The sequence below is a fragment of the Dermacentor albipictus genome, unplaced genomic scaffold (genome assembly GCF_038994185.2).
Source record: "Dermacentor albipictus isolate Rhodes 1998 colony unplaced genomic scaffold, USDA_Dalb.pri_finalv2 scaffold_29, whole genome shotgun sequence".
In the NCBI taxonomy this organism is placed as follows: Eukaryota; Metazoa; Arthropoda; class Arachnida; order Ixodida; family Ixodidae; genus Dermacentor; species Dermacentor albipictus.
This window is the reverse complement of record NW_027225583.1, coordinates 2,166,937-2,173,360: the sequence shown is the minus strand read 5'-3', so window position 1 is coordinate 2,173,360 and position 6,424 is coordinate 2,166,937.

Here is a 6,424-nt window from a genome sequence, read left to right as displayed (position 1 = left end):
CCCATTACCAAAATTATTGCTCTGTGCTAAAATACAGCGCCAATGATCAAGTGGATCACGTCGAAGAGTCATATATACGTGGCGATCCTATTCCAGCTACACGCGATATGCACTTATGCAAGTGAATGGTCTGGTCGACGGGCGTCTAGTTTTAGACCGACAAAGGCGGCGGTTGCCCAGACGCTTTGTGTGATCTCGGTGATACTCCAAGTGCAGCACTCAGGCCAGTGGGTCTCGCTGAATAGTCTGAATTATTTTGTGTGTTCGCTGCTGAATTTTGACTCACTGCGCTGGCGCTCTCCTACCGAATCCGTTGGGGCTTGGTGTCCGAGCGTGCACAGAGTAAATTGATGTGCTTTAAGACGGTCGTGTGTTTGCTGTGACTATTTTGTATAATTGATTACTGGACTGTTCTGCGTTGCTTGCACAGCGCGCATTTCTCCCCGGGCAAATGCGATTTTCTTTACCTGCCTCTTACCATTCTCTATGAAAGCCTCCATCTTAATGTTCATGTGTCTAGACGCGGCCATCTCTCTCTCTCTCCTCCCCTTCCGCCGCTCTACGCTTCCAGAAGAGCCAGCAGGCATTTCGCCCCTTGCCGTGATTTCTTGCTAGCCTGATATTTTCCATTTCTTCCTCCGTGTGTGCTTGTGCTTGCATTTGTACAAATGCTGTTAATAATAATAATAATAATAATATGAAAAGGAAGAAGACGATGAAGGGGAAGAAAAATCAATGTATCTTCGTACATGTGCAATCTTCACGTTGCACGTACAATGTGCAACAATCTTCGTACATGTGCACTTACATATCAATACACAATACCTTATCTGCGAGAAATACAAATATTATAGATAAAACAAATTGAGGAAGAGAGACAAATTGGGAAAAATAAAACAAGTAGAAGGGGGTATAAAAGGAGTTAGTGATACAACATGATTATCTACATATGCACAGGGAACACAGGCAAGGAACTCTCAATATATCAATACAGCCAGAATACGGAATGACAAAAAATGACATTTAAAAGATCTCGGTTCGAAAAGAGAATTGTGTGGCTTCGGAATCGTGAGGTTCTTCGTTCGAACACACGTAAATTCCTGAACTCACAGACTTTAGAGTGTGCTTTGCCGTCATTAGCTCGTTTCTGCGAAAAAGACAGCGTTAAAGAAGACGCATGCTTAGTTCTACTGGCGGGCGCGAAAACTGGCTAAAACCGAATGCAGGTGTTCAGGATTTTTTCTCTTAGAGGGGCCAGAAATTAGAAAAAGCAATGATATATATACACGTTAATAAACATTAATGATGACTAGTCTGCGATATAAGTTCACTACTGGATCAGGGAGAAAGAGGCGAATGTGCTATACAAACGCCTTGGGAATTGAATTCATCATTTGTTTTTACTAGTCAAGCTAGGCTGTTGAAAGTAGAATTGCGCCAAATCGGTATCGATCCGATACCAATTTAAGGCGATATTTTATATTTCCCACGAAACAAAGCATAACGCTAGCAAACATCGCGCCCATGGTAATGGTCACTCAAGCGAGAAGCAACCAACTTCTGGTCCTCTTCGTAGCATCGAATTTCTGGAATGTTAGCGCTTATGAGACAGCAAGTTTTTGGGGTTGCTGGGCCCCAAGTTCACCAAGGAAGAGTGGGACGCGCTCCTGCGAAGTCCCGTCTTTGAAGACCAAATCATGAACGTCCAGTGCGCCCGCGATCGGGCCGGCAGGATAGACCTGTCGGTCCCGTGGTGGGTTTAGCAGGGTGTGCGTTTTATCGCGTTTTGCTGGCCTTTCTGCTGTTAGCGCCTTTCTATAGCCTTTCTCTACTCGAGCTGCCTCTCATCCGTCGATGCTTATTTTTGTAACGTCCCGCCGAATACTTCGAAGTCAGCACTTTATGCCAGTTAATCAGCTTGCATGAAAAACATCTTTGTTGTTACGAGCAATAACTAAAAAAAGATATAAAAAAGATATTTGTTTCTCGCAAATCGCACCCAGTGTCGTATATTCTTTGTTCAATGCACCCTGATAAGGATTTTGACAGAAATTAGCGGAGTCGAACATCTTGTGAAGCGGCTTCCTGACGCCTACAGTTATACATGTAGTGGATGACGGATCTACACGGTTAATGTGCGCACAAGTGCGTTTGTGAAGATGCACTGACAGAGTGCTGGCAATAAATAACGCGAATTATTAGCTCAATGCGTCGAAATAAAGACTGCAAACACGGCGCGAATCCCAGCTGTCCAGGAAAAGAACAAGGCGGGAGTGGAAAAGACGAATCCATCAAAAAATAACGACGGGAATGTGCAAACGGGTGAAGTTCTGTCGCCGGACCATAATTAAACGCTACGATTGGTGACGCGGCATGGGAAATGCAAACTTGCCGTGGTAGTGACCTACGGCTGTCTGGGACGGGGGGAGCGAAGTGTCATTCTCGGCCTGTAAACGGGTAGGAGTGATTTAGTCCTACATCTAGGCTCGGGCAGGCCGTTCGGGGCGAGATAAGAGCAGCAAATGTTCCTTCTGGTTTCGGGCCCACCACGCATGCAGCGGAAACAAACGCACCCTGGGGCCGAAATAAACTTACCCTGTCCGTGTTCCTTCATTAAGAGAAACGCACTCAGTCTTGCTACTAGAAACGTTCCAGGTTACAGTGTTAACTGCATGCCTAGCCTAGCAAGCGTGATATCTTTCACGCGTATGGAACATTTCTTGCCCCTCAAACAGATTGGGACGGACCAACACAATTATTGAGTTCGATGAATTATACCTAAATGGCATAGTCATCATCATCATCATCATCATCATCATCATCATCATCAGCCTGGTTACTCCCACTGCAGGGCAAAGGTCTCTCCCATATTTCTCCAACAACCCCGGTAATGTACTAATTGTGGCCATGCCGTCCCTCCAAACTTCTTAATCTCATCCGCCCACCTAACTGTCTGCGTCCCCTGCTACGCTTCCCTTCCCTTGGAACCCAGTGCGTAACCCTTATTGACCATCGGTTATCTTCCCTACTCATTACATGTCCTGCCCATGCCCATTTCTTTTTCTTGCTTTCAACTAAGATGTCATTAACTCGCGTTTGTTCCCTCACCCAATCTGCTCTTTTCTTACCCCTTAACGTTACACCTATCATTCTTCTTTCCATAGCTCGTTGCGTCGTCCTCAATTTGAATAGAACTCTTTTCGTAAGCCTCCAGGTTTCTGCCCCGTAGGTGAGTACTGGTAAGACACAGCTATTATACACTTTTCTCTTGAGGGATAATGGCAACCTGCTGTTCATGATCTGAGAATGCCTGCCAAACGCACCCCAGCCCATTCTTATTCTTCTAATTATTTCTGTCTCATGATCCGGATCCGCATGGCATAGTGAGCTCTCTCAAACGCGACCCTTCCTGACTCTGATGGACAAATGTACTGCCGAGCTATGCCTCTCTCTCTGAACACACCGCGCGAGACTAACTCTACACTTCAGCTCCGCGTGCGTCATGCCTGCTGTGACAAGTGCGCCATCTGCGCACGCTACACATGCACGATTCGGCCATGACTGCTTTTCTCTACAGACTTAGCAACCCGAAACTTCCAGGCCCGCGCCTGTGCCATCGACAGCAGGACCACTCGGCTGAAGGGCCGACGGCGCCAACGGGTTTCTAGAATCCATATGCTTACTATGGCAATAACATTTTAGGGTATGAAGCCAGCTGAAGTAGAAGCAAGAAACGCATAGAAGCGGATAGGAGGCAAATGTTTGTGCAGGAGATGCCGGCACTTAAGTGCACGAATAAAACAGTGTAACATCACTATCAGCGTTTTAGAGAGGTGCTCTTAGGAGCCCATCCCTTTGGCGAATGTCGCGGCGTTGTCCCTCGTGACCGAGTTAACGAGCAAAGCGAAAATTTAAAGTGAACGCGGAGTGCAGTAAGAGATGAAATCAGAGAGCGCGAGGAGGAAAGCGGAGGAGGAGGCTACAGTGAAAGAATGAGGCGGAAAGCGGAGGAGGAGAGTATGGCGAAAGGGTGAGGGGGCAAGCTGAGTGCCGCACGAGGCTATGAGATGGCGTCATAGTATTGTAATCTGGTCGTATACGCGACACGAATTGTGTAGTATATTTTACAAGCCATGTGGGCAGGAGCTATGCACTGGAACATTTGACTAGCCATGCCTAAAAACCGACGCGCCTGTCCCACAGATCGGATTTTCGACGATCCCCGACTCTGCTAGTACGACGTGGATAGCTCATATTGACCTTCTTCGCAAATCACTTTCTTTAGCTGCAGAAGGCTATCACGGTGCCGCCATTTAATTCTCAGCAAGGTCATTATGTAGATATACAACGCAATGTTTCACGCTCGCGTAACGTTTTGCACACTTGCGTGGAGAACAAGAACGCTGACAAATCTGGGCAGAATTGTCTTGCTAAAGAAGAAAGCGATACGATACGTTGCAAACGTTTCGTACGCGTATTCTACCAGAGAATTCTTTCTCTTCTATCAAGTTACAGGCGCCACGCTAATTTATCAGTATCACCTACCGCACTAGCTTTTCTTTTCAAACAAAGATCCAAAATTTTGTTTTGAACATTCTTTCGGAGCTGAAAAAACAACTACGCGATCCTCGAACTAGAGACCATGAGAGACAGCTGGTACCGCGATGGCACACATCTCATGGCAAACACTCACTGACATTCAGTGTCGCATATCATTTGAAGAAATATCAGCAGAAAGGGATCGACTTCAACAACGTTTCTAAACAACAGTTGCGCGAATATTTTATTTCAGAACAGTACTGAGCGTTTCGATTTATTTCTTACACCTACGGTTTCTTGTCATTGTACCTGATTGCCATGTTTTTATTTTTTTGCATTACATATCTAAGCACGATGTGTTTTCATAATTATTTTTGTCGTTCTTTATTAATTACTACTGTGATGTAACTATTGTAAGTGTGGTGCGTCATTATTCAGTTTATTACTTCGAGTAACACGACTCATTTTTAATGTAGGTATCGCGTATGTTTGAACAACAATTTATTAAAAAATTAAATTATGGGGTTTTACGTGCCAAAACCACTTTCTGATTATGAGGCGCGCCGTAGTGGAGGACTCCGGAAATTTCGACCACCTGGGGTTCTTTAACATGCACCTAAATCTAAGTACACGGGTGTGTCCGCATTTTGCCCCCATCGAAATGCAGCCGCCGTGGCCGGGATTCGATCCCGCGACCTCGTGCTCAGCAGCCTAACGCCATAGCCACTGATATATATATATATATATATATATATATATATATATATATATATATATATATATATATATATATATATATATATATATATATATAAAGACGTATAAGAAAGACTTTCGGCATTATTTGGGCGCCCTAGCTTGAATGCAACACGCAACAGAAATATGCGACGACATCAAGATTCACAGCATTTTTTTTTTCTGTGAGCTCCACTTCCTCTCGGACACATAAAGACAACGACTATTCAACGCTACGCTTCCGATAAATCTTTATTTTTTTACCGACAGGATTGGAAAAAGCGTGTCACAGCCACCAGGACAAACGCGTCGATTCACGCTAATAAATCCACAGTCGAGAGAGATAAGAGACACGACGAATTGACGGTAAGAAATCTAAAGCTTTTTTGTGAGCAATGTAAAAGCAGAGCGGCAAATTGTGGCACTGTGACACACGGCAGAGGTGAAGCAGCCGCTAAGCGCTCCCCATAAGTGCGCCGATCGCTAATATATAGTGCAAAGCTTGTCCGACTTGCGGTGGAGGTGCAGTTCGTCATTAAGACCCCTTAATCGCGAACTGCACACAGCTTCGCTGGCGATCCTTCTTCACAGGGTGGAAGGGCACCGAGTCGTTCTCTACGCAAGGATTCCAAAGTAAGCAGCGCGGGGAGTCTGGGTTGCAAAGATGTGTGCGATAATTCTATAACATGCTTTCATTGCGCCGTGGTGTCACCAAGTGACACGCTTGGACCATTCTTAAAGACGTTCTACGCCAAAGAGAATTACATGCCTTCTCTATTATCTAATTGATCAATTTCGTTATTGTAGCTGGCGTACTATTTAAAGTTTCCCTAGCCCTAGTTTGCTGGTTAATGGAAAATCAGAAGCGCAAGCGAATTAAAATATTCCGAGCGGAGACACCGATACCGCGTACACGGCACTTACTTCCCTTGAGGTTTGCAGTGGAATCATTTTGCATGCTTCCCGATAATCGTTATATGCAAGATATGTTGTTTCGTTTGGCATTGCTAATGCGCTGCTTTCCACATAGTTATTGACTGCTGCTGTTCAGTGCTATTACACAGTGACACTAACGGCCATGTTGAGGGGTTCCATATGGTATGTTGTTTAATATTTTGATCTGTCAGGAGAAGCCATCCAACACTCATTT